The sequence below is a fragment of the Anthonomus grandis genome, chromosome 2, assembly GCF_022605725.1.
Source record: "Anthonomus grandis grandis chromosome 2, icAntGran1.3, whole genome shotgun sequence".
NCBI classification, from domain to species: Eukaryota; Metazoa; Arthropoda; class Insecta; order Coleoptera; family Curculionidae; genus Anthonomus; species Anthonomus grandis.
In genome coordinates, this window is record NC_065547.1 from 17,903,213 (window position 1) to 17,930,044 (window position 26,832).

Sequence of the window (26,832 nt, forward strand, 5' to 3'; positions counted from 1 at the left end):
TGAACCGAACAACACGTCAAGTAAACTCGGGTAACGTCTTATCACTGTCCCCTGGTGAAGAAATAGATGCTAGTATAGAATGCATCGAAATAAAATGAATGTTTATAGTTGATTAAATAGCTGAATTTTACCATTATATTTACTTTTTATTCTATACTATTTCATTTTTGCAGTAAGACGTGACAACGCTTCAAAATTTCGCCCGCAGTCTTTTCGTAGACACAGATCCGATGGTCAAACTATAATTATGCGTTTCCTCTAATTGTTAACTATACGAAGAATGATGTTGTTGTTGTTTGTCTTGATTTTTCTTGTACATTGCCATCTTTTTCCCAAATGAAATCCTTGCTATCAATGGGTAGGATAACTAATGTAATTGTTTGTATTAAATGCGATTTGAATAAGTGCTCAAAAAGCAGATATTACAATACAATTCATTTTATGAATTCTTTCATCTGTAACCGTAACTTTTCTGTGAGAATATTTACTGATGTCAGACAAAATTTTAGGTACCGTCACTCTGCCAAATCTATGTGCAAACTTTTATCTTTATATGTTAAAAATACTTTTCTGTCATCCAAATTAGTATTAGCATCTTTAGGTATTAGCAATAGTGGGATAATCAGCGATACACCCTAGATCGAAGGTAGGTCTTCGGTTACGCCTCAACTAGACCAATCTATAGACACCCTTGCTATTGGATCTTCTTTTTTAATAGAAACTCCCACCATAATCAAGTTGCCCTAGCATTTCTTAATGTTCAATCTGTGCGTTCAAAAGTTAGCGAATTGGAACTATTTTTAGAATCGGTTAACTTTCCTAGTGTGTTAATTCTTGTTGAACACTGGTTGGGGTCTGACGAGCCTATTGATATCCCTGGTTATGTACTAATTTCCAAATTTTTACGCAAGCAATATACACATGGTGGTACTCTTATTATGTTAGAGAAAGCTTTTTTAACTAAATTTGTGTTTATTACTATTGACAGATTTGATCATCTATTGATTGAAAAGGTGTGCGAGTTTTCTATTGTATTTAGCAGTAAGTTAAATTTGTATATTTTAGGATTGTATCGATCTTCATGTGGTAATTTAGATTTGTTTTTAGAAAAGTTGGAGATCCTCTTAAGTGAAATTTCGGTTAATGCGATGTTGATTCTGACTGGCGATCTTAATGTAAATTTTTTAGACAAATCTAATGGATCAAATCGAATGCTTTTTAATCTGTTAAACTCATTTAATTACGACAATCAATGCCAGTTTGTCTGACCATGAGGCAATAGTGGGATTAGTAAAGCTTAATAGTGCAGCTAATGAGAATAAGTTTGGACGCAATAGACTTTATACTAGAGTTAATTTCCGCAAATTCTCTTTGCTTTGCAATATGTCAAGTTGGAATAATGTATTGACTACTCTTAACCCACTGTATAGCTTTTATCAAATAGTATTAAACAATTTTAACACTGCTTTTCCTGTTGTCAATATTAAAAAACGAAATAGAAAACCTTGGTATACTAAGAGTTTACGAGTATCTGGGAAAAATATGCGCTCCCTTTTTTACATTAGGAAACACGCTATGAACAATGCAACATTTTTAAATTATTATAACAGATACCGCAAGATTTACAGAAACTCAATCAAAATGGCTAAGTGGACCTACTTTAGCTAAGGGGCAAAAAAAATGTCTTGGTTATTCCAAGTACCTTACATTCCAATGTCCTCAATTCCTTCTACTGTGATATTGCTAGTAACCTTGCAGCCAATCTCTCACAAAAAATAGATCCCAGGAGCTATCTCAGCAATGTGGTAGTAGCCGAATCTTTCTTCTTTGGCCCCACAAGTGTAGAAGTGAAGAGCTTAAACAGTTAATGGTTAATATTAAGAATAAGAGTTCATCAGGTTGGGATGGGCTTTCTCTTAAAATATTTTCTCCTTTACCTCTTGTTGCTTTGCAAGTCTTGGCCGAGTCAATTAACTTTTATCATTTATGTCTGGAGTTTTCCCAGAGTGCTTAACAAGAGCAATGATTGTTCCTCTTTACAAGGGTGGAGATCGCGACTGTCCTTCTAACTTTAGACCTATAGCGTTATTGCCTACTTTAGCCAAGATAGTGGAACGGCTCGTTAAGGTGAGGATGGTTTCATTTTTAAATAGGTTTGGCCTATTGAGTCTTCAGCAGTTTGGCTTTCATGAGTCTGTGAGCACAAATGATGCTATCTTTAGCTTTCTAGACCACCTGTACAACCGACTGAATGTTGATGAAGTTGCAGCAGCGGTATTCTGTGACTTGTCCAAGGCATTTACTGCGTGAGTCACAGAGTTCTGCTGATGAAACTGGAGCTCTATGGTTTCAGAGGAACTGCCCTTGAGTGGTTTCGTTCCTTCTTTATCAAATCGTGTCCAGGCTGTCAAATTTAATGGTGGTATCTCTAAGCAACCTAATATAGATGTGGATGTTCCGCAAGGATCAGTACTTGGTCCTTTACTTTTTCTCATTTATGTGAACGATCTGTCACAACTGCAGGTAACTGGCAAATTTACATTGTTTGCTGATGATACCACCATCCTCTGGCACGACTCTGATGTTTCTCAAATGGAGGCGAATATACGTGCAGATAAAAAAGACTGTTAAAAATAAAAGACTGGTGTGATGCAAATTTTTTGACATTTAATGTTTCCAAAACAAATATCCTTAATTTTAAATGTAATACAAATGATATATGTTTTAATAATGAAGCCATCACCATGCCACCTTTCAGTAAGTTTTTGGGTCTTTCCATAGACAAGTTCCTTAAATTTGAAGACCATATTGTGAATGTATGTAGAAAAGCCTCATCAGGCTGCTACGCCCTAAGGGTTATTGCCACCAGTGTTAATTTCTCCATCGCCAGATCTGCATACTTCGCGATTATCGAGTCGCACCTTCGATATGGAATTTGCTTTTGGGGTTCATGTTCAAATTCACTTTTTAGTTCAGTGTTTGTACTCCAGAAAAGGGCCATTAGATATCTATGTGGGGCCAAGCCTCGTGTCATGTCGCCCGCTTTTTGTAAGTCATAATATTTTAACTCCACTTAGGAAGCCACTATAATACGCGACAAAATTATTTGTTGAGGCTACCCATTCCTCATTTTGAACTTATCCGTAGCTCTATCATATATGGAGGTAGAAAGCTGTTTAATAAACTTCCACTAGAAATAAGACAACTTAAGACTGAAAAAAGCCTACGTACAAGGACGAAATTATTCTTGCTAGTAAAGCGTACTATAGTTTAGGTGAATTTTTTAATGATTAGCATTTAAGTATTTTTCAAAGTTTTATATAATTTAATTTTATTTTAAATTAGTTTCTCGTTATATTGACATAAAGCATTTTTGAGTTTTGAGTTTGAGTTAAGTCAGTTATATTAGCTGGTTGCAATACTCTTACTGGTCCAGTTTTTTTTTTAAATTTATTTCGTCAAAGATAATATCACGTGCAGTTATAAACTTTTCCATTTCAACATTCCATATTTTATACCCATTTGGTTCATAGCCTACTAATATCCCTTTAAATGGTTTATCGTCAAATTTATGTTTTCTGACTTTATTGTGAGCAGAGCTTTTTCTGTAATTGTGCGATTCATCCTTTCAGTTACTCCATTTTGTTGGGGGTATAAGGAATAGTTAAATGGAAAAAGTGATATCCGTTTATGCCAAAGTTGATAATGTGAGGTATTAATCAAATTAATATATTTTAAATTAGGTATTTTAAAATCGATTCTGGGTCGATCGATTAACACAGACTAACTGGGACGAATACGTTTAATCAGCCATGTTAACATATAACACACACATTCATAAATCTACTAATTTTACTCCCTTTGAATTAGTGTTTGGTCACAAAGCAAATATTTCAAAATCACTCAGTGAATCCCCTGAATTTCGTTATTCTTATAATGATTATTATTCTAAATTTAAATTTAAACTGAACAAATCCCATAAAATTGCCAGAGAAAGTCTTATAAAATCTAAAGGAAAATCTAAACAGTATTATGACCATAATGTTAGGGAAGTTCAATTGAAAATCGATGACTTAGTTTATGTTCATAATAAGAATATTAAATCCGGTCTTGGCAAAAAACTTAAATCTATTCTTAGTCTATTTTAAAGGCCCTTATAAAATTATAAAAATAAATTCCAACAATGCCGTAGAACTTTAAATAAAAACAAACAAAAGGACAACTTATCACACCAACTTAATGAAACTTATTGTTTCAAGCGACTATGACCGTCATAAATTCACCACTCTTGTATTCACCACCTCTATTAATCCTTATAATTATTACTTCCATACTTTTCACTTCCTCCGACCAAATCTATAAAAACACCCCACTTAAAAATACAGCAGGTATATTTTACCACAATTTGGGTTATGCCAAAATTCATACGGAAGATTTCTCTTTACTATTATTTATACAAATATCCTTTTTCAATAAAAGATTAAAATTCATTCGGGCCGCCAACGAAAACACTCTACTCTTATGTTCTAAGCTACCTGAATCGAGTTCTTGTTAAGAACCATTAAATATTATCAGAGGTCAAATACCCTTATTAGAGTCAAAATTCGACACTATCGTAAATCTTGTGGGACACAATACTGCAAGTTAAAGAACTTTTACTTGCAGTAAACATAAAAGAATTTTTAATGTAGTATCCTATGCATTTAATTGGCTATTCGGGACCCTCGACGCTGATGATGCTAAATACTATTACAAATCAATCAAAAGCTTAGTTCAACAAAATCACGATATTCAATCCTTGATGAGACAACAAATTCATATTATCTCCAATGCTATTCACGCAATGCAAACTCCAATGCAAACTTTAACGTTATGCAATTTAACAATTTTATTTCAAAAACTAAAAATAAAGTTCAAAAATTAGAATTAAATTCAATTATTATAAAACATGTCAATCTTATCACAAATTATTTTAGGATTAAACAAAGAAGGTGATCTTCAAATATCTTCTATTTTATTTGCAAAACAAAAGATCATTTATCCAACGCCAAGTAATTTACGAAACGAAGTGCTAAAAGTTCAATTAAGTAACAAAATAGAACTTCCAATTCCTCTTTTGACATTAGTAATACATATAAATATTGTTCAATCTGCGACTTAATAGTTATTTATAATCATTAATTGCTTATCTATGCTATCAAAATTCCTTTTGCTCAGGAAGAGTTTTATAATTTATTTAACTTAATTCCTTTGCCTTATACAAGTCCTTATACAAATACTAGTATCTATTCATCGATCATCGATCCCACCTATCCTTTCCTACTACTCAGTGCCACTAGATCACATTATGATCGATTGAAGGATCTATCAACTTGCTCTTAAAGGTGATGAGGCTCCGATGAGGATTATCTGTGTTCACAAACAACTTGACTACTGAGAGGCCAGTCTGCGAAACAATTCTTCGCACAGGGTTACCTGAATCCATTCCAGATGATTGTCTAACTCGCACCATCACAGCAGATATGGAAATGTGGCATTCTATTTCTCCCAATATTTGGTTGTATGCAATTTCCCAGAAAACCAGCGCATCAATTAGTTACAGTAAACGAAATACTCATATCGTTCATGTGCAATTACAAGGAATTGGTACCTTTCCAATGCTTTCGGGATGCACATGTTTCACTTTCTCTACTGTGCTGTAGGCTACCTCGAACCGAACATCAAACTACACGAACTTCTCACTACCAGTAGACATCACCACGGACGATTGTTGTTAATATCATCGAGAATTCCTCAAGACCAAAGCCTCTAAGATCGAACTTATGAAGTTTTCTGACAACAACCTAGACGAGCTTCGCCATGCAAAGCATTAATTGGAACAATTCGACGAAATTCTACAAGAGAACATGAATCAATCTTACTTCAAAAGAAATATATCGTGGTTCTCCGCAACAACTGCAGTTATCATAATTACAGCACTCATAATCCTAAGCTTGTGCTGCTGTTGCAACTGCTCTTGCTTACCAATCATTGGCCCATTCTTCCTGAAATATCCCAACTACTGCGGACATCCGAATGTCCAATCATAACGAACGCTTCGAACTCAGTGATCGACAAGTGTCGCAACCACGACTACGACACCTCGAAGAACAGGACGAGAACAACAGCGCTTTAGCTCCCCTGTCGAAATTTAAAGAAAATTTACCGCCATCATATTCACTGACATATTCACGCGCTCCTTGCTTAAGGAAATCGATTAGTGAAAATCGTTTTCAAATATAGACATTATTTTGATAATTACTTATTGTCTATTATATTATATATATATTCACTTAATTAGCATTTACATATTCTAAATTTAAGCACTAGTTATGTTTAGTCTAGGTTCTAAGACCACTTGATTGCCTTTCTTTATTGTTTAAGTTAACTCTAATCTCTCGACGTCTCATGTTTATATTAATACTTTCTTATTTAGAGGTCCCACAAGTGGCCCTTTGATAAGGGTGTTAACTTACACGCTTTTAACTAAATATGAAACATGCGAGAATTAAAAGATTTAGTAATGAGTGTTTACTTTAGGATAAACCTAACGTGTGGGAAAGGACCACACTTTTTCAATACGTTCTTTAATTTTTAGTAGTTTAAATAGGGCTTGCGACCTTTTAATTAGTTTAGTTAATTCTTAGACGTGGAAGTGATCGAATCTCTGTGTTTTGTAACTTAATCCATTATTAAAGTAGTAATAAAAGAACTTCGGTGTGTTAATTGTCTTTTGCTGTGTCCTCTTCACCATTCCTGACAATTCGTGCAGGGAAGCACGTAGAAAATACATCCCTGGTATCAATAACCAAAGAGCACACAACGATTTATGAAAATGGAATACATAGCTTGCATTACCGTTGTAGCTGACGATGTTAGGTCGGAAAGCTCATATGTGAATTATGACGAGGGCAAAAACACTTTTTACACTTTTTACAGACTTTTTAGGAAAATTATAGTTGTAATTTGTTAAAAAACATATATTTTCCAATTATACTTTCAGTGGTATTTTTTTAAAATCATCAAATTTTTTGAATTTAGTAAGAAAACGAAGCAATTCCAAAAATTTACCAGTTTCACCAATGTTGAGAAAGTTATTGGCTGTTAATGCACACAGAATGCGTATAGCAAGACCAAAAACAGAGACCAAACCAGTTATTTTGTAATAGGAGAGATTGATAGGAACTATTGCATCAATTGGAATATTATGCAAACTAAGAAAAAATACTTCTTGCTTCAACATAATTAAAAAACTTATTATACTCCATTTTTTTTTTGGAAATAATTCCATCAAAGGATTCTGAGTGTGTTGATTCTTGATTGCGCTCCCGGCCACATCGGAAGTGGTATTCAATTGTTTGACATATCAAAATATAAGCATAAATCGTCACCAAATTTTCAAATTCAAATATATTTCTTGTCTAGCAGGAAACTAATCCTAATCACTAAGGCAAAATATGAAAATATAAGTAATAACAATGCATATGTAATGAAAAATAATAATAATCTATATACAGATATGCCCAAAATAATGGCAACACCGCTTGGTTGCGGCTTGCAGGCGGCGGAATTTTTCGTTTTTATTTTTTGAACCGGGAGTCAGCAGACCTCACTTTGCTGTGTTTGTGCACGTTGCATTAATAATTTTTGAGCGTTATTTTCGTGTTTTTTTCACTATGGCTGTTTATACCCCTTCCGAAAGAGTTCAACTAATTAAATGGTTTTATGGAGGCAATTCGGCAGTACAATGTAGAGATTTGTTTTCAGTGACATTTGAGAATAGACCGATTTCTTGTGCAAAAATGGTTTTAAATGTGGTTACAAATTTTGAGACATCTTTTTGTCTTCAAGATTTTAAAAAATGCCACACAAAACGTCAAGAACCACCTGTTGAAGTGGTCCAGGATATAGAACGGCGGGAAGAAATGGTTTGCAGTACCTTAGAACTTGATTCGACACGGTCCACTAGAAGTGTTGGACAGGAACTGGGAATGAGCAATAAAACTGTTGCTCCTATCTGGAAAAAATATGGATAAAAATGTTTCAAGTATTCAAAAACTCAGAAAATATTTGCTGAAGACCAGTGGCGAAGAATGGAATTTTGTGAAACGATGATGGAAAAGGCAAATGAAAACGAATATTTTTTAAAAAATATTTTGTTTTCTGATGAATCTTCTTTTCCATTACATGGCAAACACAATCCTTCCATTGCTCGTTATTGGTCAGGAAAACGAGCACAGAAGTTTTCAGTTTCGTACCCAGTATCCTCAGAAAATGAATGTTTGGGTAGATATTTTGGGCGACAATGTTATAGGGCCATTTTTTATTGATAAAACTTTAAACGCCCAAAAGTACCTTGAGTTGCTGCAAAATCAAGTTCTTCCTGCCATTCAAATCCTACCTGATGTAGACCTAGGATCGGTTTATTTTCAGCAAGAAGGCTGAAAATAAACCATTTTACCTGAAACTCTTTTGGAGGTGTGAAATAGCTTTTACGATAGGTTAAGTTTTTGTTTAGCGAAAGAAGGTTTATTTGAGCTTTTTATTTAAAAAATGATATATTGTTAAGTTTGTTTATTAGAGTTTTATTTCTGATTTTTTATTATATTTTTATCAGAGTTGATATTTTATTTTTTATTAGAATAACGCTTTCATTTACATTATGCAAAACACAGCATATTAAATATTTTAAGATTACAAATCTATGCGGGTTTTGCACATTGTCATGTCTGTAAAACTCGCATTAGAATAAATATGCGACGACAAGAAGAGGAAGAAGAAAAAGCGACCCACACCACAAAAATAGACACATTTTCTAAAGATCTCGAGCTCAAAGACAGGTTCATCGAAAGATTACGTCGTAATAGTGCCAATTATGACAGTCTAGTCACAGAGGCAGAAAATAAATTTGCTTCCGATTTGGAAAAACAAAGCCAAAGAACTATAACACTTCAGGATGAAATTAAAAAACTCCGATCTGAAGAGCTAACTCTAGAGAGAAACTATACAAAAGTATAAGGACTTGGAAACTGATCTAAATCAGCGCCTACAAGATCTTACAAGTACTAGCAAGAACATGATATCAACGATCCGTACACTAGAACTGGAAAATGCGGCGCAGCGTATGGAAGTTGAGAGTCTAAAATATGAGGCTACCCGAGTTCAATCCTGTCCTACATCCGCAGAAAATGTACCCAAACCCAGCAATACCTTTACCAATACCAAAGCAGAACGACGCTATCCCAGGAAGAACAAAATTTTGGTCATTGGATCGGATGTTAGAGGATATCTGTCACTCTTTAAAAAATCAATTGGTAGCAAGTATGATCTAAACTGCCAAAACACATCTAATTTGCTGACTAAAGACTTGCTTTAAGAGACTCTCCAATTCTCCGAACGGTTTACTAAATCGGACTTCGTTTTTGTGTTTCATGGTTCACTTGAATATTCGTAAAAGACTTAGAAACATGGATAATACAAACGTAGTTTTAATAGGACCTTCTCTGTTTAAAAATAGGCCCATACTTAATTCATTTATAACGTCACAACATCGCAAAATCTCAAAATGCATTGAATCCTTAAATGGAACTACGCTTGTACCCATGGTTGGCGATTACATAAATAAGGAGCGCATGGTACATTATCTCATTGATTTCTGTCAATTAAATAATATTAAATTGAATTTTCACCAAGACTGTCAACATCTCAGTCCAATGTAACATTTGGGAATAGTAAACTCTCTACTGTTGACATACAAGCTAGCAACAATCATGTAAATATAAAACACATTCAATCTAATGTTTTACCTAGCCAACTAACTCTAATGTTGTTAAATATTCAATCTCTGCGACATAACGTTGCTGCAACAGATCGTTGTTGTGCTCAATTTTGTTGCATCTGCGGCTCTCATCACATTCTCAATTTGAAGTGCAATTCCGTTTCGGACTTGTTCCTTTTCCAGTTGAAAAAAAGCCGATATATTTAAAATCATCAGTTGCGATTGTTCATTATACCTATTATATCTTTTTTTAGGCATTATCTAACACTTTTCGAAATAACTTTCAAGAACAAGTTGACAAACCAATATTTTTGATTGACAGTGACGGATATTTCACATAACCCAGTATATAAAAGATAAATAATCATCAGACACCAATTTTTTTCAAAAGTTTGTTGTCGCCGCTGTTTGGAATATGCTAACTGATTTAACAACGATAAACAAAAATGACGTCATTACAAATGGGTATAATTTCGACTTTAGTTCTTACAGGAGACTTTAATATCAACTTTAATGATAAAAATTCTGTCTTTAGTCTGCGCCTCGATCATCTAATGGGGGCATTTTATATACATATGCATGTAAAAGATTCTACTCGTATAACACAGTCAACAAGCTCCACTATTGACTATATTTGTTCTAATTTTCCATATGACTCCGTGGAGTGTACAGTCGCAAATTCTGCTTTATCAGACCATGAGTTTAAACTATGTAAAATAGCAAATATACAAAAGGAATGTAGTGTATCTGCACAGCGATATGATCGAATTTTTGGTATTAATAACTTTAATAAGTTTCGTCAACTTTCAGCTCTTGAGTCCTGGAATTCTATTTTCGATTTATCTTCCTTTCACACAAAAATTGTTAAGCTCTTTGATGCTTCCTTCCCAATGATTAAAATCAAACCGAAATCCAAACCTATAAAATCTTGGTTCACGAGGGGTTTGAAAGTATCTTCAAGAAATCTGAGATCTCTTCACACAATAAGAAAGTTCACTGACTCTCCAGTTTTTCATAACTATTTTAATTCTTACCGAGCCTTGTATCGTCGTCTGATAAGAATCTCTAAGCAAACTTACTACTCCAACCGTTTAAGTGTTTCATCTAACAAATATAAGGAGAGTTGGAAAGTTATTGATGATATTCGTCACGATTGTGGTAAACAGTCAAGACAATGCCCTGGAGTCTCTCCCAATGATTTTAACAATTTTTTTTCTAATATTGTTCTATAACTTCAGCAAAATTTGAACCCTTCAGAGGATCCTCTTTCCTTTATGCCAGCCATTCATGTTCCAATTTCCTTCTTCTTTATACCTACAAACCTAAATGAACTCAAGGATATTCTATATACTGAAAATAATAAAAATTCAACTGGAGAAGACAACCTTTCAGCTAAGATTTTTCTCAACCTTCCAGAAACGGCGCTAAAGGCACTGGTTAACGCAATTAATCTTTCTTGGAGCAAGGGGATATTTCCATCTTGCCTAAAATCAGCTAAAGTTAACCCGATTCACAAGGGTGGAGCTTTTGATAATCCTATAATCGATAATCCTTCCAACTTTTGTCCCATCTCTCTCTTGTCTACGCTATCAAAGGTAATCGAAAAACTGGTTAAAAATCGAATAATGTCCTTTTTAAAGTCCAGAAACATCCTCACCAGACTTCAATTTGGCTTCCGTGAAAATACCAGTACCAATGATGATATGTTTAATTTTTTTCATGAGCTTTACTCCCAGATAAATGATGGTGAAGTTTCGGCGGCTTTTTGTAATTTGTCGAAGGCTTTCGATTGTGTCTGCCATAGGATTCTGCTGCGGAAGCTTCATCATTATGGATTTCGGGGAGTTTCATCTTCTTGGTTTGCTTCCTATCTGCAAGATCGGCAACAATGAGTGCTTGTAGGATCTAAGTAGATTACCATCCTATCACCTTGGGAGTTCTTCAGGGTTCAGTTTTGGGACCTATACTTTTTCTCCTATACATAAATGATCTTACCAATCTTAATGTACGGAAGAAATTTACTCTATTTGCCGATAATACCACCCTTCTCTGGCACAGCCCAGATACAGATACTCTGCGAACTACATTAGCAACTGATCTTCAGGCAGTAAATCTCTGGTTTGAATCAAACTTGCTGTCACTAAATCCTCATAAAACCAAATTATTGTGTTTTAAGTGTGTTCTAGACCACGTGCCTTTTTCTAATTCAGTAGTTCAGCATTTTGGTAATACAAAATTTTTGGTTATATTCATTGACAGAGAACTCTGATTTGAAGAGCATATTCTCGGTACTTGCAAAAAGGCGTCTGCAGGTTGTTTTGCAGTCAGAGTGGCTACCCTGGAGCTTGGCATGGAGTTTGGAAGATCTGTATATTTTTCATTAATTGAATCCCACCTTAGGTATGCCATTTGCTTCTGGGGTAATGCAGCTGCCTACCTTCTAAAAATGCTGCTTGTTTTATAGAAGCGTGCTGTACGTTACATCTGTGGGGCTAAACCAAGAGATTCCTGTCACCCATTATTTGTTAGGCTGGGCATACACACTGTCTTCTCCCTCTACATTCAGGAAGTGGCCTGCTTACTTTTTGCAAATCGCTTTAAATTTATAACCCCAAATCCAAGATACTTAACGCGTCAAGTGAACGATCTAAATCTTCAAATCCCCTCCTCCACATTAACTAAAAAATCTATTTTCTACGAGAGAATCAAAATTTTCAATCGTTTACCAGGTGGAATCAGGGAGACAATTGACACTTTTAAACGTAAATAGAAAATACTTTTGGCCGAAAAATTTTACTATTCACTGGATGAATACTACGTCGACACATTCTAATTTTCCCTAAGTGTAAGTTTACAGTATTTGAATTTTATTTGATTTATTGGTATGGTTAGAATTCTTTGCTGTCTTATACTTGAGGGTATAATTATGGAATTTAATTTACTTTTTATGTATTTTTTTTCTGCTTTTCTTACGATTGTATTGTTTTCTGATGTATGTTTTAGAACTCGAGTGTGTATGGGGTGTGGTGGTTAAGTTTAGTGGTAGTAATTTAAGGTAGCTTTGTTTAGAACAATTTTTCTTTGTTAATAACAATAAAGCATGTTTTTTTTTTAAATGCCTGGATTTTCGCGTAACATTTTCGGACATTTTGTCGCCAAACGACGCAGCTCCCACGAAAGTCAGAGGTTTACTAAGATAGATCATAGATAAACAGTTTATAGGGGTTAATAGAATGGAAACTACCATATAAACGAACGTGCCAACAAAATTAAGACGAGACTAGCGGCATCTCTCGAGAGTGAAAAAAATAAAAGCATATGAACGCGTGTGAACAGTAGAAACCTCCTTAAAATTAAAGCTTCAACTGTTTAACTACTATTTCAATTTTTCGATACTAGATGGCGCACGACACCCATATTGGCGGGATTTTTAAAAGATTGATATCTTTTACACAAATTATATTACATTACATAAATAAAACGAAAATTATATTTTCCCGAATACATACTTTATTGCTTAAAAAATACAACATAATATTTATACATAAATATAGATATCAACAAGTAAATGGTAGTAGAGAGCGCTCAGATTTTCGTTCATGATAAAGCCATTTTAATTTTTTTGGAAAACATTTCTATAAAAAATAATAATTATGTTCCTAGCAAGTAAAATACATGTAATATTATGTATGAACAAAATTTTGCAAAATTAGATACTGCAAGCAACTAAAATTTTTTTAAAAGCAAAAATCAAAACCATATATTATAATATGTATAGTTGCCTCCATCGATATTTTATTTTGGTCACCTGTTAAAAAACTTGTAAAACAATGCGAATTATCTACTATAAAATTGTTTGACAAGTGAAAAACTGGTTTTTTGGGGTTGGGGAGGTGGTCTGGGCTCTAATCGGCTTAAGGCTGAACGGTCCCTAGCACACCTCTTGGGTAGTTTGTTGGACCTGCACGGAGACCTTTTTGTTTTTCTCCTTGGCTAGCACCTCCATAGTCATCAAACTACCAAGACTACAGGATACTCCCGTCAATGATCGGGAGTATGCAGGCCTAGCCTGCATCCTACACGCGGTAACCCTGTTGAAACTAAATCCTGTAGATCTAGACTGGACGTCGATAAACTCCCCGGCAATAACACTTGGGATTGTTGAACTAGAGTCACACCTTTCTTCCGCTATTCTTGGGTGTGCCTCTGCTTTCTCTTCTTTCTGCTTACTATCTGCCGCCCTCGGCCTGCTGTTCTTCTTTCTTAGTGTTCGTCTTTTTTTTTTTTTATTTTTTTTTTCCTGCGTGTCTTCTTCTCTACTTTAGCACAATCCAAGGTGTGTAGGCAACGTGCCGAGGGATGAATGGCCGTGGGGCAAAACACGGTCGTAGACGTTCCCTCTGGAATACCGGGCGACCTTCCAGAGTATCCAGCCTTACCCAGGTAAACGGCTCTGCCTGGGTGGACCGCTATTCCGTTATACTCGTGGGACCAACATGGACCATCAAAAAACCAAAAAAACTCTCTCTCCCCTTCGTTCCCCCTCCACTATGGCGGGCTCTGATACATCAGAGCCCACCTTTCCTTCAGCTCCTGTTGCGGGCCCTTCCTCTGATGGGCCCACACATTCTCCCACCCCCGAGGGCTCTGTCTCAGCAGGGAACCCGGTAATCCCCGACGTCAACATTGACGATCTAGCTGGAGCTCTCAACAGGGCACAGCTGAAAAGAAAGAACCTCTGCGGTTCTGAGAAAAGAAGGAGAAGGAAGGCTAGGGCTGCAGAAGAGGCCAAAGGCTCCCTGGGCTCGGCTTCCGCGGCGGCCCTGGCACCCACTCCCTCAGAGGCTTGCAAGCCTGGGGCTTCCACTAAAGAGGGACCAGGCACCAAAAGGCTCAGGACACCCGGGCCTACGCCTACCGAGCGCGCTGTCGGGGCTAAGAGACCGCGGACCGCTGAGTCCCGGCCTCAAGTCAGCTATGCGCGATCGGTCGGCAGCGCCAAGCTGCAGCTGGCAGTGTGCCGTACGGGACAACCCGAGGTCGGTTTCACTGGCGAACAGCTGCTACAATTCGTGGACTCGGTGACTGAGGCCATACTGCGGACTTCGTCCAGCAGTGAGGCACAGTCACTGCAATTCCATCCACCGCGGCTGATCAGGAACTACATTCTGTTAACGGCCGTGAACCAGGAAAGTCTGGAGTGGCTCCGTCGGGCACTCCCAAGTCTTTCCCCTTGGGAGGGGGTCACGCTGACAACAGTGGATCCCTCCACGCTTCGCTTACGCCAGGCCATCTTAAGGATCCCGGGTATTAGACATAGGTCTGACAAGGACACCTTGAGGCTTCTGGAGCTTCAAAATCCTGGCCTCCCGTGCTCCCAGTGGAGAGTGTGGGAGCGCAAGGAAGAGGCTAAGAACCTCAGGCTGGTGGTGGGGGTGGATGAGGGATCGGCCAAAACGATAAGGGAGAGACAGGGCTTGCTATTTTATAGCATCACCAGGGCCTCTATCTCCCTTATCGAGAGCAGGAAAGCGGCTGATGACACCAGGGTGGCTACTTCCACAGTGGCCCCTGGGCCCTCGGCCGCCGACTTAGAAAAGGCCACTACTGCTGACGCCGCAGCTTCCGAGGGGCCAGGGCTATCCGTAGACGATGGCCCTTCCAGCTCCAAGGACTAAGCGTACTGGCAGTCACCTATCCCCATACCATACAGCATGCCTTTAACATTTCTGCAGGCGAATCTACAGCATGGAAGAGCGTCCACCGCTGTTCTGTGCAAAAGGCTCACTGAGCTCCATATCGACGTCGCCTTGTTACAGGAGCCCTGGACTTACCAGGGCTCTGTTAAAGGCCTGGGTTTAACTGGCGGCACAATACATAAACTTGTACCTTGTGAGAATCCCCGCGCAATCATCCTTACTAGGAATGTGCGGTACTTTCTCCTCTCAGGTCTCTGTACAAGGGACCTAGTAGCCGTCAAACTGTCAATGGACACGGGGAAGGATCTGGTAGTCTGTTCTGCCTACTTTCCCATCGAAATTGAATCACCCCCCCGGCCGTCACTGCGGTGGTCAAATACTGTGAAGACTTGGGTCTCCCGCTTCTCATGGGCTGCGATTCGAATTCACATCACGGCCTTTGGGGATGCGGAGATGAGAACCCAAGGGGCTGCTCCCTGGTTGACTTCCTGTGCTCAAATGGCCTAGAACTACTCAACCGAGGCAGTGTCCCAACTTTCTACTGCAATAGGGGTCAATCAATTATTGACCTTACTATCTGTTCACCTAGTACTGTGAACCTTCTCAGCTCATGGATAGTGTCCCTTGAGGCCACAATGTCGGACCACAGGCACCTTCTTTTTGAAATAAAGAAGCAGGCTCGATACGATACCCCAGCCTACAGAAACCCAAGGTGCACTGACTGGGACCACTTTCGAGAGGAACTAGTCGGACATGCCGGCAAGGTACACACTTCCGGCCGACACAGAGATCGGGACTCTCAACCTGACTCGTGCGATAGTCGCGGCATTCGAGGGCAGCTGTCCCCTCAGACGGAGACCCGCCAATGCCAAGAATGCCTGGTGGAACAAGAACACGGAAAAGCACCGTGACAATACGCGTCGGCTCCTTCGCAGGCCTGAGCGCACTAAGCTTGCCAGTGACTGGGATGCGTTCCACGCAGCTCAAAGGCAATACAAAAAGACACTCAGGGACTCCAAAAGACAGTGCTGGAGGCGGTTCTGCGATGATGTTGAAAACACACCATCCGCAGCACGACTGTGCAAAGTACTGTCCAAGGAACCTGGAACTAAATTGGGGTCGCTGTCACTTCCAGATGGTGGCTTTACTACCAATGAGCGGGAGTCACTGGAGGTCATGCTGCGCACTCACTTCCCAGACTCCAACTCAACTCGCGATCCTCCTAGCTGTTCTCGGGCTCCAATTCGCTTAGAGTTCGAGACTGCTAGAAGAATAATTACCTACGAGAGGGTGAAATGGGCAATCAAGACATTCCCCCCCTTCAAATCTCCGGGCATGGATGGATTATATCCATGCCTTTTGCAAAACGGGTTAGAAATACTAACCCCATACATAGTCAGACTATTCAGGTCGTCCCTTGCTCAGGGCTACGTCCCAAAGTCATGGCGTCAAGTGAAAGTCGTCTTCATTCCGAAACCCGGAAAAAGCGATTTTACAGATCCCAAATCGTACCGACCTATCAGCCTTACCAGCTTTATGCTGAAGGCGATGGAGAAGCTGATTGATCAATACCTTAAGGAAAGCATCCTGGTCAACAAACCACTACATGTGCACCAATACGCCTATCAGGCGGGCAAATCCACGGATCTGGCCCTACACCACCTCGTTAGGAAGGTGGAGGGCGCTCTGGGTAGTGGCAAGGCCTGTCTGGGTGCGTTTTTAGACATTGAAGGGGCGTTCGACAACACCCCTTTTGCATTAATCTGCCAAGCACTCGAGAGCCGCGGCTCAGAACCCTGTTTGGTTAGCTGGATAGAGGCCATGCTCTCGAAATGTCATGTATCTGCCCAGCTCAACCACGAGATTGTCGAAACGTTGGCGGCGAGTATTGTCCCCTACCTTGTGGTGCCTTGTGGTCGACAGCCTGATAAATCTTTTAAACAATGCTGGCCTATACACAAAGGCCTACGCTGATGATCTGGTAATCCTTTGCCCAGGGAAAGACGCCGTCTCAATGCGGGGCCCTATGATGAGAGCCCTGCGTATGGTGGACACATGGTGCCTCTCGGGAGGTCTCAGGATTAACCCCAAAAAAGCAGAGCTCCTACTATTCACAAGGAGACGTAACTCTGGCACGCCCCCTGTTATATCTCTAGGTGGCGTGCAGCTGCATTACTCCAGGACAGTTCGATTTCTGGGAATCAAGTTGGATCCCAAACTCTCCTGGCACGATCATGCAGACACCAGAATGAAGAAGGCCACCTGCGCGCTATGGGCCTGCAGGCGGGCTTTCGGCAATACCTGGGGTCTGTCTCCTAAGATCCTCCACTGGATCTACTCTACATTGTGAGACCTCTTCTCACATACGGGGCTATCGTTTGGTGGCCATGTACTGAGAAAGCGAAAATTCGCGCACAACTGGACAGAGTCCAACGTCTTGCATGTCTCAGCATAACGGGTTCCATGCGGACGGCGCCAACTAGAGCGCTTGAGACTCTGCTGAGCCTTCCGCCTCTGGACCTCGTTGTGCAATTCGAGGCAATGAGGACTGCGTACAGGCTATACGTCCTCGGCGAACTACGTGCTGGTGAGACCGGTCACGCAAAAATTTGGTCACGGGCCATACAGGAATGTCCTCTCCTTCTGATGGGCAGTGACTGCATGGCTCCAGTGACTGTGGACTGCGAGGGATTCGTGACGCATATTGCAGGCAGAGAGGAGTGGCAGCATTCCAACAGACCTGCATTGCTAAACAGGGAGACCATCTGGTACACAGATGGCTCCAGAATGAATAACAGAGCTGGATCAGGGCTTATTGGTGGGATCCCACATACCAGTAGGGCATACTCGCTGGGGGAGCACGCCACAGTCTTCCAGGCCGAAGTATTCGCTGTATTAAAATGCGGACAGAAAATCCTAAGCTGCGGACACCGCAATACAGTCGTATCAATATGCTCGGACAGCAGAGCTGCCATTAAGGCTATCACGGCCGCAAAGGTAAGCTCCAAGCTTGTACTAGAGTGCATAAAAGTCCTGAAAAAACTGGTACAGGTTGGATGCAGGGTCTAGCTCGTCTGGATACCTGGCCATGCAGGCCATGCAGGTAATGAACAAGCGGACTCTCTTGCCAGACTGGGATCCGCGAATGTGCCGATGGGGCCGGAACCCATAGTTGGTATCGCCAAATGCGTTGCGGTCGCATCAATGAAGGGTCTGCTGGATAAGTGGACCCACCGAAGATAGACTGAGTCCCCTGGTATGAGACAGGCCAAAGCGCACATAGGTGGGCCCTCTGCCTTTCTCACCAAAAATCTACTACGCCTAAAAAGACGCGAAATTCGGCTAGTGACAGGTCTTTTAACCGGTCACTGGCACTTAAGAAGCCATCTCCATACTATCGGTATTGCGGACAACCCGGAATGCCGATGGTGCTGTGAGGAGGATGAAACCGTTGACCATGTAGTCGGGGAGTGCCCAGCACTCACGCGCGCCAGGTTCAAATACTTGGGTAACACTTTCAGTGTACCGAGCGACTTTAAGTCCTTCAGACCAGAGAGCCTTATAGGTTTCTTTAAGGCCGTTGGGCTCTGGTAACCCCCGGTGGAGCATGACGGGTCCATCAGGACTGCACAATATGCACAACTGCCTTGGCAACCCACTGTTTCGTCAATTCAATTCAATTCAACTGGTTTTTTGACAGGTGACCAAAATAAAATATCGATGGCGGCAACTATACATATTAGTTTTTAGATTAGGCAAAACCAGAGAAGTCTACATGGATTGATAGAGATAAAAAAACTAGTACATACTTACAAAATAGACAAGTTACAAATAAAACAGATATTATGTACATAAATATACAGGGTGTCTCGGAAAATGTGGCAAATCTCTCGAATTCAGGTAAAAAAAAACCAAAAAAAAATTTGAACTTTCCTATAAAAAAAATTCCCATAGGCCCTCCCTACGAAGATGGGGCCTAAGTTTTTTTAAATTCCCTTTAGAAAAGCCAGAAATACTCGCTGAGTGGATAAATAATTGTGGAAACCAGGAAATATATGTTATGGATGAGGTTTTACTAAAAAATAAACTTATTTGTGGAAAACATTTTAATAAAGACTACATTTATATAAGTGGCGGATCAACGATGCTGCATAAGGAGGCTATTCCCAAATTTTGGAAAGGTAAGTAATCTTTAATAAGAGGATATTTTAACATTCAATTATTTTCTGTGTGACGCTAACTTTCTTATTTTATATGAGACACTTGGTATGGTAGTACGTATTTCAATAGAAAATCATATTCACAAAAAAATGATACCCCATTTGCTACTTTTTTGTATTATCATAGAATTTTTTTTTTCTAATTTTAAATAGGGGAATGAGATAAAGTCTTAATTTTCAATTAAGTAATTACGCAAAAATAGATCTGTTATGAGTTACTTATTTTATTGGGTATTACGTCACTTATAGCAAAAATCAATTTAGAATATACCACACGCTCAAAAATTGAAAACAAGAAGAAAATAGACTTATTCACGTATTTAAAAGAAGTATGAACGTAAATCTTTAATGATATCTTTCGTTATACTTAATTTAATTTAAGTTCAATAAGTTATAAATACAATAATTTATTTAAGGTATAATAGATTTTTTTTATATACCTAGGAGCTGAGGTTTATTCTATTAATCTCTGAGTTCGTTTTTTTTTAATATCCTACCTAACTTTGTTATGAATATTAGAATTAAAAACGATAAAAACAACGAGAAGACCTACTTTTTAAATAAAAATACCTAATTTGAACCAACGTTTCGGTAGTTATATCTACTACCGTTATCAAGGTAAATAAAGTTAAATTAAATTGAATTAAAGGTATGAACAAAATTTTCTTTAAATTTCTTGTTAATACTTCCTTTACAACTCCTCCCTTTAAATACTTTTAATAATTACTTTAAATACTTTTTTATATAATTTCACGGTTGATTAAAAGCTTGACAAACTGTTTTGAAAGATAACAAAAAGTTTAAAGGTTATTTACTTCTTTTAAAATAAAAGGGATGTGGTCTTAATGTAATTTAATGATAGAAAATATATGAATATCATATATTTTAAATTATTAATTAATTTTGAGAATGTTCTGCCTCTCTTTTTAACAAAGGAATACATGTATTATTAAAATCAACCGAACAAGTAGCTAAGCATTTATCTTTATTTAACATTATAAATGCACTTTCCTATAGTTTACGTAATTTTGAAATTGGTTCCTTCGCTAAAATTGAGGAAGCATTCCAGTTTAATCTATGGCATGTTGCGTAATTTTGGATTTTTGAAAATCATTGTTTTTTAATCGAATAATTCAAATAAAACCGTTTTAAAGTTTGGCAAGCTGTTCTAATGTAATGTTTTTGGATATTTCGCAAAAATTTATTAATTTTATAGTCTTTAAGTAATAACTAGTCAGAATTCACCAAGAAAATGTTGATAAATTATTACTGTTATTTCAACACGCAAAATTTAATCATTGTGACGTGTTTATGTTTGCCGTGAGTAGTATTGAGTGTTTTCAATTAACATCTTTTAAATATTTTAATATTGAAGGTTACAGCACATACTATAATGGAGAGGATTTAATAGTAATGATTCGCTGATAATGTTTTTTGATGACAAATTGCAAAATAATATAGAAATCTTTACAGAGGATATAGATATTGACTTGAAAGACGTAAATAGCAGTACAGTAAATGAATATCTCAGTCCCATGTCAATTTGTGGTTTTCTGCTTTATATTAAACTAACAACTAGATATGACTCAGACTCCTGCTTACATCCATTTTTTATCAACACCAGCACAACAACCAAACAAATAAATTGCTATATATTATTTGTGTCATAGATCATTATCCAATTATGGTTGGAATTTAATTAAAAAATTAATGACTTGGAATTATTAACATTAAACTTCACAAACTATGACTGAAGGTTACAGAAATTCAGGACTCCAAAGACGCTACCATTATTTTTGTTAAAAAACTTCAAAAATTATAAAGGCATCTGAGAGAATAGAAGTATTTAAAAACACTAAAAAGAAAGTGAAGGAATGGATAACAAGAGGACTGATTGCCTCAATTAAACACGTACAGGGATAGACTGCACAAGAACTTACAAAAACATTACGATCATGAATTACAAACACTTACAAAGCTTATAGAAATCATTTAAGTAAACTAATAAATATAACAAAGTATACATTTTACAAAAACAAAATAGAAATAGAAACAAGAATGATATGAAAAAAGTACATAAAATCATAAATAAGATAACCGGTGGAGCCAAGGACAAAAAAGCAATACATTGGTTATTAAGGATGAACAAGACCAACTTTTTAACGACCCTCTGGGGATGTCAAACATTTGCAACAAATACTTTGTGGATATCTATACAGAACTAAAGCAAGAAGTGAAAGTGCCCGTTGAAACTTATTTATTCTCAAAAAAGCAATACACTAAAGTAAATAACAGCTTAGGTTCCCCAGAAATAAACTCCTGGACAAAATTATCGAACCACTTGATTTTTAGAGATTTTTTTAAATAAAGATAAAAAAAATGAATAATAAGCATTGTTAACTTATTAACAAAAAAAAATTATATTCTATTTAACAAAACGAAATGTAAGTAAGTTAATTCAATACAAGGAAAAAAAATCGATTTTCACTAACTTCAATTTTGATGCAAAAATAAAACAATAGACCCATATGAATTCTTAATATCGTGTATTGCCACCTCTAGCTGCATGACTGTGACTCAATGACCGCTTGAAGTCTTCGCGGCATTCCTCGTATCAAATTTTGAAAACTTTCCTGCGGAATGTTTTCCCACTCCTCACAAGCAGCATGTTCCATGATAGAACATAAACATAGTTTTTCTGTAGTTTTGCTTTTTGTATGAGAAAAGATATATATAATTGTTTTAACTGATATTTATTTTTATTTAAATTTTCTTGACAAAATATTCAGTGGTGCGATAATTTTGTACAGGAATTTATATAAAATCGGCGTTCCTTAAGGGAATATAATGGGACCTATTCTTTTCATTGCTTATATAAATTCATTCCTTGAACTTATTCTAACTTCTTGCAGTATTTGCAGTTTATAGAAATATAACCTATGAAATTTAAGTACCTTTCTGATTTATTCATGCCAGCATATTTGAATATATTATATATTATATATTAGATATTTGATTCCTTTTTCCAATTTTGAATATTTAATTAAATAATATTAAAAAAAGTGGTTTCCTTGATAAACAGAGAAGAATTTTCTAAAATGTGTTCTAAAAAATTTTTTAAGAGCTTCGAGATGATGCATCTTTGATTTGACTATGTATCTTTCTATTTAAGATTTTAGGGCTGTATCTCAGTCTGTCCAAAGGGGTCACCCTGTATACATTTTCCATTATAATAGTTGGTTTTTCTTATGGGCGCCGTATTGGAATTTTAAACAGCTCTTTATTTTAAAACTTTAAACAGCGTTAGAGAGATAGGTATATAATATTATAGGGGTGACCCTAAATCCTTATTCGAAATACAAGATACTAAGATAACTACTCATTAAAAAGGTAATTAAAAGGGCTATTCAAAACTGCAAATGGTCAATATAGCGCCGAAAAAGAAAAACAAAGTTGATGAGGCCCTTTAAAGACAGAACGTCGTATTTTAAATTTATCGTATAGGCAAGAAAAAGTGGTCACAATAATTTAATAAAATACTTTTATTATATATTTTTTAATAATAAAAAATTAAAATGATTTTCCCAAATTTCAGTTTTTTGCAAAATTTAGGAAGTATTTGGATTTTATTATAAAAGGAAACTATATTGCTCAACTTTCCTCTAATTATACCACCTCTATTGACGTCCTGTATAACCGTGATGCGGGGTCTTTAAACAAAATGTTTGTTTTTTTTGTTGTTATAAGGAGCGTTAGCGACTTATTATGCACGCCACGTCCGGCCCTAATTTGGGTGTTTTTTAGGAAATAAAAATTCATATCTTTGGCTGTATGGCTACCGAAACGATGAAATTTGGCATGTGGCCTCTCAATACATTGAGAATGATGGATCCGTAAACAATTTTTTTTTCGGTACCCACAAACGGAGCAGTACCGAGTTGAAGTCAAAAATTCGTAAAAAAATGGGTAAAATTCGAGTTTCCGACGAGATCTCAATTTTAAAGCATTCAATCGAGCTGAAATTTTCAGGATATACGGGTTCTTGGGGGTTACGTGTCTGTATACTTTTTGGGCCAGATCCATATACAGGGTAATTTTTTATAAGCGATCAAAGTTGAGTAAAAAAAAAATTCAAAATGGTCCAGAGGCTAAAAGAAAATTTTTATAAAAAAAGTTTTTCGGCGAAAAGACTAAGTTTTATGAAAGAAATAACATATTCAGAGGTTTTTTTTCAAAAAAATTTTTTTAACGAGTTCTGACATTTTTAGTTTTTTTGAATTTACTGCCAAACGGAACTTATTTCCGAAAAAAAAAAATTTTCAAAAAATAGCTTCATCTTTTATCTTTCAAATGCCATATAACCGAAATTTTTGTGGACCATACAGGGCGAGCAATAAAAATTTTTTTCCATGAAGGTCCAAAAACTTGACAAAAAAAAATCACATTTTATTTAATAACTTTTTAAGGGTGGCACTTGGAGATTTCAAACTTTCAACATTTATAATACTTTTTAAGAGCTTTTTTCTGATATACTCTACAGTCATCTACGTAGAGTAGTTTTTGCTCTACACCTTTTTTTAACTTTGACGCTTAATACTGGCATACCTATGCAACGTACGAAGACCAATTTTGCCTTCAGACACGCGGAATTTATCTGGCTATAATAAACTATATACCGTTTTGTTTCAAATAACACAATTTTCCAAAAAAATGCAATTTTCTAAAAAAAGTGCCAAAAATCGGTCAGTGGAATGCTGAACACCCCCGGTGCGGGGCTATCAGGGTACAATAAGTAAGTGGTCTAGCACCCAACAAGCCCGTCACCCAGGCAATGAAACCTGCGCTTTTCGACCGTTTCCGTTCGAAAATAAGACCCTTTTTATAATCGAAATTTGACTACTAAAACCACCTGGAATCGGTCCAGAATTGATGTTAAACTGTTCCTAAGGATTTATACTACTTTTCCATGTACAAATCATAAGGTAAAAACCTTTTTTTATACCCTAAAACATCGTCTGAAAATGGTCGATTTTGACGTCTACGGGCGATTTTAATACCGACTTTTACCGCAGTTTTGATGACATCAGTGACATGACGTCAACGTGGATGTAACGGCTCGGACTTGCTTCTTATTTTTATTGATAAAATGCTTAAATTAGCTCAGAATTTCCCGAAATCGGTATGGAATAATTCTAGAGACTCTGGAGAATCCGATTATGTGCATATCTTTTACCAAGTCGCCTTCCTTTAGCTGTGATCATTCGACAAAGTTGTAAAGTTTTAGAATTTACCGTGTTTTCATGCGACGGAAGAACTCATACATGGCATTTTGGGTGCGGGAGTGAAAGTTTAATTACTATTTATTTATTTTAACACAAAATCTAACTCTGGACTGTGGATCATTGTTATTATTTGAATTGTGAAGAAAACGCAAGCGTTAAAGGTAGGCCTTAATGTAATATGAGCTTCAATGACAACCTAACATCTACATGTATTATGTAAATAAATAACAAGACCAAAAAGCTTGAACTTATTAGTTAGAATAAGGTCCAAAATGTGAAAGATTGGCAAATTTCCGCTTAACTAAACGCTGTAAATGTTATATTACACCTTGCATATAAGCATATAATCAGTTTTCACCCAAGAGGTGTGTAACCTTAAAAGAGTAAGGAAATTCAACTACAGTTATGTGTCCCTAGTCAAATATGAATAACAAATAGATATCTGTATGGTCTAACAATTAGCGTCCATGCAAGGGTATCTTAATGGTTTTGCTCATGACTGGCAGCAGGCCACTTAGTTTGAATGCTCAGGTCAGCGAGATGGCAGGCTTTAAATATCTAAGAGGTTAACCGAAGTAGTTAATAGCATCCAGTTGTGGTACTAATGATGGATAGGAATGCAGATTCTGGCAGCAAGATGTTTCAAGTATTGAATTGATGATAAGCTGGAAGATGGGGGTGAAAAGAAGCAGAAAAAGCCAGTCTAAAACTGGAGAGACTTTTTATGTTATTGTTGTTGTTTAATATTCAATATTATTTAGGTACCTACCATAGATAGTTTCCTTACAGAGAAGTATTTATATATTATATAGTTTGGTACTTATTAAACAACATATTAGCGATTACTCCATAAAGAAAAATGTACATAATCATTTTACGAAAAATAGAGAACTTATTATATATACAGATTTTCACAGGATACACAAGGTTAAGTGTTGGGTTTCCTTCTATGCTCCCAAACTCTATAATGCTCTCCCTGCTACCATTAAACTGTTACCTACCAATTTTTTTACTGCAATATAAATTTACTATAAAACAATATCTATTAAAAAAATGTTTTTTCTCAATATGAGAATTTCTAAATGATGATTTTCATATATGTAATAATATAAAACTTTTAGGCTTTAAATCCTTTGATTATTAATAATATTAAGAAGTGTAAAGATTTTCTCTGTGACATATGTGAGCAACTTTGTGTATATGGCATTAACAAATTATGTTTATGTTTAAATTAGGTGTAAGAACAGCTGTTTTTGTTAAATCTCTCTTTTCTATCACATAAAGTGATATGTAAGTGTAATATAAGTTCATGAAATAAAGATGATTTTACTTAATTATTTAACTGTGTTCACCATTTATTTTTCTTACCTAAAAGATTGAAATAATATAGCGGGTTGGGTTGGGTTAGAAGGGCAGTTAAAAAAACTTATAAACTTACTGGTTTTTCATGTAAAATTACAGCTATGTGGTGTTAGAGTCTGGTAATGATGAGTGAACTCATCGAAACACATAAACTTGGAATATTTAAGAGAATTGGGTAAGTATTCATGTTCTTTTTCTACTGGAAAATAAAATTGTAAAATAGCTAATGTAACAAAAATATTATAATTGATTTAACATATTTATTTGACCGAGAGCATTATGAGAAACTAAAAGATAATTGTAAGTTTGCTTCAAGGGTTAGTCCTTGGATTTTTGTTGTCCTCCCTTTCCTCTAGCATACCAATTTGACAACCAGATATGTTTGCTGTTCTGCAAGACATTGTAACTTATTAATGACCTAAGTACATATCTTGAAAGACTTTCTAAATAAA